Source organism: Nelumbo lutea, chromosome 3 (assembly GCF_056320005.1).
Source record: "Nelumbo lutea isolate HS-2025 chromosome 3, American lotus-T2T, whole genome shotgun sequence".
Lineage (NCBI taxonomy): Eukaryota > Viridiplantae > Streptophyta > Magnoliopsida > Proteales > Nelumbonaceae > Nelumbo > Nelumbo lutea.
The window spans coordinates 83633220-83648420 of NC_142686.1; positions in this window are offsets into that span (position 1 = coordinate 83633220).

Here is a 15201-nt window from a genome sequence, read left to right on the forward strand (position 1 = left end):
AAAAAAAAATAATAATAATAATTCATGAGTTTAGAATGAAAGGTACAAATTGTGGTCAATTTTGCTTTAAACTTTTGCTTTACTTTACGCAAACAGTAATTTAGTAAATTTTGCAACAATAGTAAATCAGAAATGGATTAGAAATTGACTTGAACTTTTGCACCAGTACAAATAAAATTGCACTTCAAAATCAGTCTAATATCAGTTGATTGTGGTTTCGTAGCAAAGCCTTCTTTGACAATGTTAAGAGAGGAGTTCGTGAAACTGAAACAATTGTCCTGGCCATGGTGTCGTGCAAATTTGATTGATTGTTTTGGCCTTGGGGCTTTGGGAAAGCCTGTTATTTTGTTGTCTTGATACCTTGTAGGCTTTTACTCAAGGCTCAGTACAAATACAAATATGTACAGTATAAAACCTTGTATATAGTATTCTTAGCACTGTATAAGTGTGTATATTTATATGTACTCTTTCCAAACTGAGCATAATGGTTTTATTACTGTTTTACATGGTTTTGCATTGAGCATATTTGTCTTACACTCTTCCAACAATCTAATGGTTTTGGCTCATGGCCTTGAACATCTTTATGGTGGGCTTAAGTTGCGTGCTTGGGTAGCTTGATCTACAACTACCTTTTGTTAGATGTGAAGTGGAGTCAAGACCTTTAACAAAGGGGGTTTCATTTGGATCATGACTAAGTCCAACCTAGTCTATAAATTTTTGGGTTTGTCCCTAGGATGTGCCTTTTGCGGGTATATGGGTGTACACGAGTCTAGGGTTGTCAATGGGTCAGGTCTGACCTGATGGATCCCAACTGATTGGGTTAGTTTTGGTTCTAAGATCTAGTATCAATGGGTTGGTTTCAGTTCTTTTGCACCAATTTGATATATATATATATATATATATATATATATATATATATATAGTTTATATTTCAAAAGCAGAGTTCTAGCAAATCTCAACTTTTTGTTATCATGGTTTTATATTTTTCTTCGAGACGAGAACCAGATTATCTTTCTTGTCAATATTTAGAAAATTGGAAATAATTGCAAGTCTTATATGACAGGGGAGATTTCTAATATTGACTAGAATCCTTTATTAGGATAAAAGACTAAAATATACTTTGAATTTTCATAAATTAACTTAAATATACCTTGAGTTTTTCAAATGAACTTAAACATACCTTATAGTTGTAAAAGTTATTTATTTATTTATTTTTTACCCTTCATAAAGAACCAGAGAGACATACACCCCAATAAATACCACCGAACAGACCAAACCAGAGTAGCAGCTACCTTCTACATTCCCCCCTCTTTAGAAACACATGGAGGCTCTTTGTCTTTCTCTCTATCAATCTCGAAATCACGTGGAAAGATTGCATAAACTGTGGGACTGTACGGTTACAGTAATTGTAGAGACAAATGGGACTGTACAGGTAATGTAATGATGCATATCATACAATATACATCAACTTTTAGGGTCAGTGATTTGTTCTTTATTACGAATTTATAGTATTTAAAAAATTCAATCATTAACAGAGTCTATACACTAGCCATTATCAACATGTCCAAACAAAATGGTAGAAATAATCACGAATTTTGATCATTCAAAACTCTAAATCCATAGAAATCACATGTTAAGGGTATTAATACTTTGAACCTTGGCTTGGTAATAGTTGTAGTTATCATATCTTTAAGGGGTCATTACAAGAAATGCTACAAAATCCTTGGTATTATGTCTTTTTATTATTTTCACTTGGTATCGTGGCTATATCAGGGTTATCATAGCTAAGGTTCAAAATATCAATACGCCTGATATGTTGGTAGTGGCATATCGGTAGCTTTTTTTTTTTTAGTTTTTTTTTTTTTCATCTGGTTCGGAGGGCTGGTTTACCGTTCACTCTCTAAACCAGCCGAGACCCTGAAACACCCCCTGTAGGGGTGTATTGGAAAGACCCTGATACAATATGTATTGGTCAATATGGCCCAATACGTATCAATACTTTGAACCTTGATCATAACTATATCAAGACTGTATTAGGGTGTATTGGCTGATACAATACGACTTTCCTATAGGCGAAAAACAAATTAAAAACCTTCAAAAAAATGGCTTTTAATTCTCTCCAAAAGCTTTCTTTCTCTCTCAAATTCACCAAATTGTCCCTACACATTCTTGGGCTGCAAGACCTTAAAAAAAATCCAAAAACAACCTCTAAAACTCAAGATTTTTGAAGTTTTCTATTTTTTTTTTCAAAATTTGTGAAAATAGGTATTTTTCAATTTACTTGATAATATGTTGCAATATTTTGTGTTTCTTTTGTTTTGATGCTTGGAAACATATGCAGAGCTAGGGGGACCTAGGGGAGCCATGGCCCTATGGTCCAGAAATCCACCACTATTAGTACAATCTTTCACGCAAAATCCCATGTCCCCCACTCCCCAACCCAATAGTTGGCCCCCCTATGGGTCCATTTACATTTATTCCCCCTCCCTAATCCACTTTAGATTTTGGCCCCCTCCTAATGAAAATTTACTGGCTCTGCCCTTGCTTGGAAATGCTTCTATATGCATTGATATACTCCCTTTAGTTGAAAATCATATATTTTTTTGGTTCTTTAAATAGCTCTATATAATTTTTTGAAAAAAAATCATAAAAATATAAAATAACAAAAAAAAAGAAAATTTTATATCTTTGGTGTAACCTGACAATGAAGAATAATTAAGTCATAGATCTATGATGATCTACCATATCCATAGTCTAGTAAAATATTCATTTTTTATTTTCTATAATTTTTGGAATGAAAAATATTTATTTATTTTTCATTTTTAGTATGATCTAAAAGATTTATTATGTTGTAGATCTATGAATGATCTACAATATCAATAGATTTGTTGAAATTTATTGTGAAATAATTTTATTTTATATTTTTGTAATTTTTAGAATAAAAAATATTTATTTTTCTAATTTTTGTGATAAACATTTAATATGTTTCAAATCAATGGATGATTTACAATATCCATATATGTATTGAAATTATTTTGTGAAATATTTATTTTTGTTATTTTTTAATATGTTTCTAATCATAATATTTGTTATGTTGTAATTCTATGGATAATTTATCATATCCATAGCATTACTTTTTTGTTACATTTTTTTTTAATTTTTGCAATAAAAAAATTGATTTAATAGTAAATAAATAATTGTATAAAAATACATAAAATGTTTCATTAAATAATTATTAAGCTTATATTTTGTAGTTATAAACTTATTAAAGAATACCCTCATGTTCTATATGTTGATTATGATATATTTTTTTTCACAAAAATCACCAAAGCATATGATTTTTGTGTATATATAGCTCATTTAGGCCTTATATCTAATGATATATATGTATTTTATGATTTATTGAAGTGCCTATAGTATTTCCATGCATATCATCTATATTCATGTATGTATATGATGGTGCATGATCTGGTGCTCCTTGTTGGAGGACAACTCCAACGTCGAAGTGGCGAGGTTGGCTAGCCAAGCTACAAGAGTGTAGTGATTAGAGTATCTGGGGTGGGTATTTTGATGCTTAAGTCAACAAAGAGTGTATGAATACTTGAAACTGAGAGGGCTTAGAGAATTTAAGAGCTAAATTGTGTGTACCTTCTCTAATAAATGGAACGCCTTTATATAGGCGCAAGTTGCCATGGGCTTCGTGTAGCATGTCCAAGATCTTCAGGAGGACGTGGCTTACTAGTCCACTTTGCTCGGAGATGGATTTTGCATAAAGCAATAGAGTTTATCTAGTTGCCTCCAAAGAGGGCAGGGCGGGAGTCAGCTCCATTGATAAGGTGATGTGATCCCAGAGAATTCAGAGATGATAGCTCACACATAAAGGAGGTCGGCCACCACATCATATAGGTTGCCAACTGGGCCTCAGTCAGGTCAACAACGAGAGCTCACCCCTTATGTCGAGGTGCCTATAGATAGGCCCTGTCGAGGTGGTGTCAGTACTCTCTTACAATGCGAGTGAGGTGTTTGAGGTGTGTTCGAGGTCATTGTCTACTGGTGCAAAGGTGTCATGTGTCGGTTTCGAGGTGCCACGCGTCGCGATGCCACTAGAGGGTCAAATCAACCCTCATCAATTGCCCCCACTCTTGAGTCGAAGTCAGTTCGGCGAAGGGAGTAGCTCGCTATGGGTCTTTGGATTGAAGTGGTTGGCTCGGTTGGTCTATTTGTCATCTCGATCAACTCGTCCAACCAATCCAATAGGCGGGCTAGGTGCACACGTAGCGTCGAACAACAAACTCAAATTTGAATTGAGTGCATAAATTCAAAATTTGACTTCCCCTTGGAAATCAAAGTGGCATGTCCCTATGAGCCATCGGATCAAACGCATCTCGATCGTTGGTTGCTCGAGTCCTTTGCCTATGGGGGACCCCCAAGGGGTCCCATTTGCACTATTCTTGAGCTTCTTGCAAAGGAATAGAGCGAGAGGTTAGGGAGTTTGAAGGGAGTGAGATCTATCGTGAGGTCGATTTCAACTCGACAAGATCAATTTGGCTAGGCAAGGTCGGTCGCTTCTCTCAATTGTGTAGGTGGGTCCTTTCCCCTGCCTAAGTTATGTCTTCAAGTGAGTCGGAAAGGAAGTCCTACCAGTCCGTTCAAGCCGAGGTGGGTTCCTTGGCTCAAGAGCAATGAGGGTCCTAAACAGGGCCTTGACCTCCCAACATCAACCAAAGTTGAGGTCTAAGTTCGGACCTACCGACCTGAGTGGAGAAGAGATCATAGGTTTGATCTCGACTTTCCAAATTTAAAATACCTTTTTTGGCTACATTCAACCCGACAAGGACCAATATCCTTGGAGTCATGGTTAGGCTGAGGTCTACATCTTTAAGGAGGCTTTGATTGTTGACTTACGCTTTCCCCTTCATCCTTTCCCCTACGAGGTTCTTAGGCACTATGGCATCTCTTTAGGTCATCTTCACCCAAATTCTATTAGGGCCATCGTAGGGACCATCTCACTTTGTCACCACCTCAACTTCTCCTTGGACATAGATATCTTCTTATGACTTTGTCTAATAAAGAGGGTGCCCAACAAATCATACTGTTACTATTTGAGTTACTGACCTAACTGTAAACTCTTTGGTGGCTTCCCGACCAAGGTGGGGCATTAGAAGAGTAGGTATTTCTTCCTGTCTCAAGAGAATGACTAGCCTATAGGCACTACCTAGAAAGATGAGCCAAAAAGGTTCCTGAGGTCGTGTTCGATGAGGCATTGTGCAACGAGGTTAAGCTCCTGGGAGCTCGACGGTTACTGATCGACAAGTTCCTGTTGAGCCAATGCTCATTTAGGCTGGTCTGAGCCTTGTAGGTAGGTCAGTCTTATTGTCTTTTGTTATTTTTCCACTCTAATATGCTTCATTGCATTGACTAATTAGCCTTACTGTCCTTTATTGTAGATATGTTGAGTACTTCATCCATTCTGGTTGCTACTAAGAGGCCTTCCAAGAAGAAGAGAAGGGTCGGTGACTCCTCGGCTTGTTCGTTGGTGATGGAACAAGGACAGGATGAAGGCATGTTGGCTAGACATGAGTGTGAGGTGGTCAACCTCGAGTAGGGTGGAGACCCTATGTACGTCGATCTGTCCCATGCTATCCTGAATCCAGTAGCTTGCTCGCCCCATGTTGCCGCCCCTGAGCATGAAGCCAATGCCTCTAGTTCGCAAGGTCTTCCATTCATCCCTCAACTAGGTGTTTCCTCCACTGATCGGATTCATGACCCCTTATTCACCCTTCGAATGGGAAGGGGATCCTCCTTCCCAAGAACGTTCAGGCCTTTAAAGAGCTCGACCCTGCTGACGTCGGCACCAGTATTATTTGGAGTATACTGCAAGTGTGTAACTCCACTTCGAATGCTCGTTCACATCTTTTGTTGGTTCTAACCGCATTGTTCTTGTTGCTTGCATGCCAACACTATGGACCAAATCCTGTTGGACCAAGTCGCCACTTCAAGGCGCAAGGCCCATGAAATGAAGGCCAACATGGAGTCCCTTCACTCTCAATTGGAGGGGGTCGTCTCAATGCTGAAGAGGATTGCCGGTGGTTTTGCAGCCATAGTGTTGATATGACTTGCGAGTTCGAGGTGGCTAGAGGAACTATCACCACCATAACCAGTGAAGTGTAGGCATGAGACCACTAGCTCAAAGAAAGGCGGATCATGTACACCGAGGACATCCTCCAGGCTAAAGTGGCCGCTATCGAACGGTTCCATCTATTGTTGGAGTATGAGTGCAAGAAAGTTGAGGCCGTCGTGCCCTCTCTCAAAAGGGGCTTCAAGTTGTGCCGCCACTTCCTTTAGTCCCTCTACCCTAACTTTGACTTTGGCTCCGTGTCTATCAAGTTAGTCCCCGACGAGATGGACAAGGAGGTCGATCAGGAACCCTTGACCGAGCAAGCGGAGGATGAGGAATGCAGCAAGAATGATGCCAAGGCAATGGCTAATGATGAGGAAGAGTAGTTGTTGGGGATTTGTTTTCTTTTCTTCTATGTTGATGTACTCTGAGCCTATGCGCTCGAAAGTTGGAAATTTATGTTGCTTTCCCTTTTCTTTTTTTTTTTTAACTTATATCTCTTCCCTCAAGGTAATGAAATCTGCTTGGTTTTCCCCAACACATTGTGCCCCCCCCTTGTGCCTTTTAATTTTCCATCTTAGAAAAATTGGTCGAGTCAAAAATGTTAGCTGAGGTGTTAAGAGCGAATTGGCCTAATATAAATCCGGCTAAGTCAAAGCTTTTCCGATGTGCTTGAGCAGGGGGACCTGTGCAGGTCAGTCACCTACTACTGATGTGTTTTGAGGTCAGTTTGAGGGTGCCTTGGTGCTAAAGCGGTTTGGCTTCCCTTTGATTTTTGGCCGAAGCGTGGGTCGGCTTAACCAGGTCGCTAGAGAGGGTGGTTGGATTTATAGAGTGGAAGCTTAGCATTTCGAGGTGGCATTCCATACTTAGGAGATTTCACTATGACTTTGTGAACTTTAGTATACGTAGGTTGAAACTTGGGTAATCTTTACACAATACCTCTGCAAGTTGTCGATGTTCTACACATGGGGGACCTGCCTCCCTTTGAGGATTTTGAGCTCGTACATCCTGAAACCGATCATCTTGCTTACCCTATAGGGGCCTTCCCATTTAGGGCCCGACTTTCCCAAATTGGGCTTAGGTACCATAACTTTCCTGAGTACTAGGTCGCCAACTCGGAATTGACATTTCTTAACTCAAGCATTATAGTACTGAGTTACTCATTGCTGATATGCTATAGTTTGGATGTACGCTAAGTCATAGACTTCCTCCACTAAGTCTAGGTTGGTTCATAACTCGTCATCATTTTCTTCCTCTTTGTATGCTTTGGAGCGTAGGGTAGGAACATCAATCTTGGTGGGAATGATGACTTCAATGCCGTATTTTAAGTTGAATGGGGTCTCACCTATTGTCGTCCTAATCGTTGTTCAGTACACCCAGAAGACGCTAGGTGGCTCGTTTATCCATAAACTTTTAGCTTGGGAAAGTCGAGCTTGGAGTCTTGGTAGAATGGTGTGGTTGGTCACTTCGGCCTACTCGTTCGCTTGTGGATGAACCATCATGGTGAAGTTTTGCTGGATCCCCATCTCAGCACACCAATATTGGAACTTGATTTCTTCAAACTATTTCTCATTGTTTGAGATCAGCATGCATAGGAGTTCGAAGTGGCAGGCAATATTTCTCTAGAAAAAATTCTACATGTTTCGAGTTGTGATAGACACAACCTCTACCCACTTAGTAAAATAATCAACTACAACAACCAAGAACCTTATTTGCCTAGTTACTGGTGGGAAGGGACCAAATATGTCAATGCCCCACTATGCGAATGACTACGGGCTAGTCAAGTACCTTAGGTCGGATGCGGACTGATGGGGTATATTAGCATGTCATTGACACTTACCACACTTCTACACGATTTGTATAGCGGCTTCTTTCATTGTTGGCCAATAATACCCTTGTCGCAGGGCCTTTTGGGCCAGTGCCCTGCCCACCAAATTTCCACCGCAGAGACCTTCATGGACCTCTTGTAGCACTTGGTTTGCCTTGGTTGGGCACAAGCATTGCAAGTAGGGGAACGTGAACGACCTATGGTATAACTACTCACCGATGATCACGTAACGAACTGACTACCGCTCTACCCTCCATGCTGCGTTGCGGTCTTCTGTTATGGTCACGTGGTGTAGATAATCAATGCGCAAATTTATCCAACTCGGTTTTGCTGCCATGATGGGAATAACCTCTTCTGCCACCTTCTCAATGCTCAAATGCAACAAGTCTTCGATGTAGACAGTCTTTCGAGTTGTGTTTGTTGCATCGGCTAGCTTAGGAAGCACATTGGCTTCAACATTCTTGGACCTCAAAATTTGTTGGATATACCAGGAATGGTAGTTTGGGAGGAGCTCTTTCTTTAACCTTGGCTAAGTAAGCTTGCATGGCAGGCTCTCGAGCCTCATACTACCCATTCACTTGGTTACCTACCAACTAGGAATCATTGTAGATGGTGAGGTGCTTTGCACTGACCCCCTTGGCCAAAGATAAACTTGCAATCAATGCTTCGTTATTTGATGCTCGAAATGCGAATCAGAGAGCATACTCCAACTTGACATCATTCAGTCCAGTCCTACTTCCTCTTTGATTGGATGAATCATCCACATGGAGGATCCAGAGATCTTCATCCTAGGTTGGGACAGGTGCCACACTGGTCCATGCCTTCAAGGTGGTCACAGGTACTCCAATTTCAAGGGTCAGCGAGCTGAATGTACACTTGATGACAAAGTCGGCCAAGACTTGGGCCTTTATCGTTGGACGAGGCTCAAATCAAATATCGCATTCTCTAAGCTCGACTTCCCATTTTTTCAACCTTTCTGACACCTTGGGATTTTGCAATACTTGCCTTAGAGGCTTATCAGTGAGGGCAACAATAGTATGGGCCTAGAAGTAAGGGCGCAACTTGCGAGATGCTAAAACCAAGGAGAAGGCTAATGTTTTAATGTCAAGGTATCTAGTCTTGGCGGTGTATAGGATTTTACTTACGTAATAGACAAGTTGCTACACTCTACCCACCTCTCAGATTAATACCGAGCTGACAACCTTGTCACTTGTATAGAGGTAGAGCTTTAGCTTGTTTTTGAGGTTCAACCTAGTTAGTAAGGGTGGGGAGCTAAGGTATCTTTTGAGCTCATTGAATGTGAACTGGCACTCTTCGATTCATTCAAATTCTTGGTCCTTTTTGATAACCTTGAAGAATGGAAGGCTTTGCCTAGCCAACTTAGACATAAAATGAGGGTGGATATCTAGCCTATTAACCTTTGGACCTCTTTAATGGACCTAGGGGATTGCATGTCTAAGACGACTTGGATTTTATTGGGGTTGGCTTCAATGCCACATTGGTTTACTATATAGCCGAGGAAATTTCCTTACGTGACACCGAAGACACATTCATTCGGGTTGAGCTTCATGTTAAATTTTCTTAGTACGGTGAAAACATCAATTAAGTCAAAAATTAGAGTTTTAGAAGATTTACTTTCTGCTACCATATCATCTACATAAACCTCAACTTTATTGCATATAAGTTCAGAAAAACTTTGTTTACAAGTCACTAGTAGGTCGCCCCATTGTTCTTTAAGCCAAAAGGCATGGCCTTATAACAATATAAGCCCATTTTAGTTACAAAAGCAATATTCTCCTGGTCAATATGATCCATTTGAATTTGGTTGTAATTGGAATAGGAGTCCATGAAACTCAACAGCTCGAACCCCAAAGTCGCATCCTGACCACTACGTTTGTAACCTAGCTTGGGTACTCGACCTCTTTAATGAAGTTTGCTACAAGGAGCTTCCTGACCTCCTCATCGATTATTTTCCACCTCTCCTGGGCGAAGTTCCTTTTTCCTCTATTTTACTAGTCTAACCAGGGGGTCAACATTTAGTTTATGATTTATGATAGAGAGGTCTATGTCGGCCATGTCGGTAGTCGACCAAGCAAAAGCATTTAAATTAGAAAGTAAAAAACTTACTAGTTTAGAGCGCATGGTTTTTGCATTTGAGCATAAATCTGTACTGTCTTTTGGGGGTCATCATTTGAGACCGGCACCAAGGCAGTATCTTCCATGGGACGAGCTCTTTCTTTATTGTTTTCTGGGGGACTCTCCAAGTCTACCTCTACGACCTGTTTTCCTTTGTCTTGTAGGGCTACCACGTAGCACTTGCATGATTCCAGCTGATCACCGCACACTACTCCCACTCCATAGTCGGTGGGGAACTTCATTGTTAGATAGCAAGTGGACACCACTGCTTTCAACGCGTGTAAGATTGGATGACCGATAATTGCATTGTAGGGAGAGAAGGTCGCCACTATGAGAAAGTCATGAATGAAGTGAACCTTGTTTGGTGCAAAGCCCGCTATCACTCACAAATTTATCCTCCCGATAGGTCACACCACCTTTCCACTGAAGCTAACCATGGGTACATCGGCCGCTACTAAGTCCTTCTTTTGCAACTTCATCTACTCAAAGGCCTCCAAGAATAGGACATACACTGAGCTGCCCGAGTCTACAAGAATCTGCTTTACCTCGAAGTCATGGATAACATGTTTGACTACGAGGGTGTTGTCATGAGGGTTTTGGACCCTGCGTGCGTCATCCTCAATGAAGTAGATGACCTCTTCAACCCACGGGAGTTTTAGTGGGTTCTTCTCTTTGTGGATCAACTTGCATATTGAGTTTTGGTTGGCCATGGTTTTGTAACATGCTACTATCGACTCACCCGTGATCATATTGATAACTCCTAAGATCGAGCGATCATCCTACTACAATTTGCACGGGGGCTGTTCTCTCCTCAACGGAGCCTCTTCTCATCTTGGTTGCTCTACGAGGCTATCACAGTCATCTCTCTTGATGAACTTCTTTAGGTACCCCCTCCTGATCAACTCTTCAATCTCATCATTGAGGTTCTCATAGTTTTTTTGTATCATGTCCTCTCTCCCTATGGAAGTGGTTGTACCTTTCCTTGTTGCAATTGGCTGGGTCTCCCTTCAGGCGAGGTGGCCACTTGAAATACTTGGCCGATTTAATCCCCATCAGAATTTTGCCCCTTCTAGAATTAAGAGGAGTATAGTTCTTCGTCTTAACTAGGGGAGTCCAAGAGTGTTTGCGTGATGATCTACTACTTCTTCAGGCAACCTAGTTCTACAACGGAGCGACCTGCTGCGCTTGGGTGACCTGCTCTTTTTCCGCTACTTGCTATTGCCTTGGTCATCTTCCAACCTCTTCTTCCCACTCAACTCGCTTCGAGACCCAAGTGCTTCCTCAACCTTTATGTACTTGACCGCTTGGTCAAGAAACTCCTCCATAGAAGTAGGAGGGTTCAACTCAACCCTCAAGCGCAAGTTAAGGTGTTGGACGCCATTGACTATTGTGATGATCTGGATGGTGGGATCGAGGTTTGAGACATGTAGCAGTTTCAAGTTGAACCACTTGACGTAGTCCTTAAGCGGTTTTTCATGATGTTGGACCATGTTCATCAGATTGATAGCAGACTTTTAGCAATGCTTACTAATGCGTGTTGAATAAATTTGTGAATTGTTTCCACGAGTGGATTGTGCCCACAACTAATCCAAAATACCACATCCAAGTTATGCCTTAGAAGGTGGTTGGGAAGGCCATGCATAGGCTCATGTTTGAAGCCCTATGAAGTTGCATTAGGGCCTAGAAGCTCTTGACATGGTCCATTGGGTCACTGGTGCCATTGCAAGACTCAAGATTGGGGGCCTTGAAGTCCTTGGGCCGAGGGCTGTAAGGATCTTGGCCGCCAACAGAGATGTGCAGGGAGGACGACGTGGTTGTCTGACTATCTTCTTCCTTCTTTGCCTCTTCCTCATCCTTTAGGGCAAAGCAGCTTTTCCCTATGGCACTATGGGTGCATCTATGGCACCTCCTTCAGGACCCCTCAGTTGAGTCGGTGTTGGCGGGCCCGACTGAGGAGGTAGCTTGACTAGTTTCTTCAGATGGGACACAAATGGGGTCCCGAGCTTCCAAAATGTAAGTCCCCTCCTGGTTGTTGTTTCCGACTTGATTCTAGTTCTGGTCGTTCTAATGGCGAGGGGGGGGGGAGTATGACACTTGGTTTTAGTTCTGATTCAGGTCGCCATGTTGCTGGTTCATGTTCAAATTGACTATTGGTGCAAGGATCTGGCCAACGACCTATTGTTGTTGTTGCTGAAGTGCTTGTGGCATTTGCATGCTAGGTACAAATTGAGGCTACATCTTGGCCATTGCTGCGAAATGGCCTTCCCAAGTTTGCATCCATAGGTTGATGCCGCGAATGTACTACACCAGCTCATAAAACTTGTGGCCATTGATCCTAACAGAAACCACCAAGGGCTCAATTGGTGGGATAGGCATCATCTCAGTAGGTAGTGGAGGGTGGTTTAGTCCCGAGACAACTAGGATGCTTGATAGCATTAAGGGGATGGTAATCTACCTGATTGTGATAGATGGGTTCTCTACGTTATGCACGGGTTGATTTTGCTCCCAGTCAAAGTGTCGTCAATCTAGACGTTGTTGTTGCTAGAGGATGTCATTGCTCATTTAGAAGAAATGTGAGAACTTGGCTTTTTGCAGTGAGTTCCCACAAACGATGCCAATTGATGGTGCGCAATCTAGTGCTTCTTGCTGGAGGACAACTCGGACGCCAAAGTGGCAAGGTTGACTGGCCGAGCTATAAGAGAGTAGTGATCAGAGTACCTAGGGTGGGCACTCTGATGCTTAAGTTAGTGAAGAGTGTATGAATACTCGAAAGTGATAGGGCTTAGAGAATTTGAGAGCTAAATTGCGCGTATCTTTTGATTAATGGGACGCCTTTATATAGGTGCAAGTTTTTGTGGGCTTCACGTTGCACGTTCAAGATCTCCGAGAGGACATGGCTTATCGGTCCATCTCGATTAGAGTGGTTTCATGCTCAGAGAACTTTCGCGTAAAGCGATAGAGTTTATCTAGTTGCCTCTGAAGTGGGTGAGGCAGGAGTTAGCTTTGTCAATGAGGCGATGTGATTCTAGAGGATTTGGAGATGATAGCTCATAGGTAAAGGAGGTCGGCCACCACGTCATGCAGGTTGCCAATTGGGCCTCAGACAGGTCGGCAATGAGAGGTCGCCCCTTATGTCGAGGTGCCTATATATCAGCCCTGCCGCGGTGGTGTTGGTACTCTCTTATATTGTGCATGAGGTGTCTAAGGTGCGACCGAAATTGTTGCCTACATGGTGTTGATATATGTCAATTCCAAGGTGCCACGTGCCATGATATCACTGAAGGGCCAAATCACCCCTCATTAGTATATCTCAAATACGTCTCCTAAATTTTTCTTTTTGATATATTGAAGTTTGAACCTTGTTATATTGAATAAGTCAATGAGTTTGTGTATTCCTTATTGAAAGTTTGAAATTGGAAGTTTGGATTGATTGTGATGGAGCGTGATTTGGTTGCTTCTTACTAGAGGGCAGCTCGAACATCAGTTGCCTAGTTGGTCGGTCGAACTGCAAGGAAACAAGGCTCAAAGGACCAAGGGTGGCTTATCCGATGTGGTTGCTCCAATGCTTTAATTAGTACACTATGTATGCGAGCTTAAAGTTTGATATCAAGTAGGCTAGTGAGCAATAAATCGTGCGTACCTTGTGTCACTGGGGTAGATGCCCTTATATAGGTGAGTTGCCATAAGTCTCATGAAACACCTCCAAGATCCTTGGCCTGCGCTATTAGGAGATCATTCTATACCAGGAGGTGGACTTCGTGTTAGCCGAGGTCATCTCCATTCTTTTTTCTTAGATAAGCCTTCTTTTCCTCGCCTTAGTCTATTTTCAATCTTTCAATTCGGTATGTCTAGTGGTAGCATGGGTAGCCTGTTTGAGATGAGTAGTGAGTCCGGTCAGGTCAAGGTAGGCACCTCGGTCCAAGACATAGAATCTGGCCCGACTGAGATGGCCGTGTCAACCCGCAACTTAGAGTCCAACCTAGCCGAGGCGGACACCTCGGTTTAGGAGCGAAAATCTTCTAGTAAAAAGGCTTCGTCCTCTCACCACGCTCATCCTTCTTGGGGGCCGGACTGCTTTTGTCCTTTGATCTTGACGTATGAGCAGATTAGTGCTTTAACTACCCACTATAAGTTCCTGACCACTATGGATATAGTCTTCCTCGAGAGAATTTTCCTTGGGAGCACGATGACGGCAAGATCATTGTCTTCAAGGAGTAGTTGTCATCGGGCTCCGGTTTCCTCTTCACCCCTTTATTGTCAAAGTCCTAAACTTCTTTAGTGTCATCATAAATTAGCTTCACCTGAACTCAATTTGTACTGTGGTCGGCACCATTTCTTTGTTCCTTGACTGCAACCTCCCCTTATATATAGATACCTTCACCTCTCTCTGCTCAATCAAGAAGAACCCTGCCAGCCCCAAAGGGGTCGACAAGTTTAGCTATTATGTCACTTACCAACCTGGATACAAGCTGCTTCATAAATACCCTTCCAAGGTGTCGGCCTGGAAGACTAGGTATTTCATTGTGAACGCTGAAGGGGATGGCCCTTCCAAACTCAATGGAAAACTACCATCAGTGACCCCAAAGATAGCTTGAGTAGGAAGATGAAAAAGAAGATGCCGGCCTTAGTAGATCTTGGTTTGGACTTGGGAGACTATCTGGTTGAGGACAAGCTTATCGAAGCTAGGTTAAGTCCTCTAGGTAGGTCACCACCTTGGCACGCACAAACTTAGCTTTTTTACATTACCTTTTCTCTTATCACTTCGACTGACTCGGTACTTGCTTTTCACAAGCATTATGATGGGTGTCCCGATAACCAATCTCTTCTCGGGCATGAAGAAGAGGAAGAAGAGGAAGACGACTCGATGTGATAATTCCCAGGGGCCCATAGTCGAACCCACGGCCCCTGATGCAACCAAGGACCCTTCGGTTATCAACTTGGTCGATGAGGACTAAGGAAAGGATTCTCTGCCTCGCCAACCCGTAGTCCGAGCATCCATGCCTCAGACCACTACTCCGGGGGTCGGTTCTTCTAGTGAAGGACCCGAGATGATCCCAAGCATCCAGAATGATCAAACTAGCCTCTTCAAGAGTAGGGATAAGGTCTTCCTTGAGGA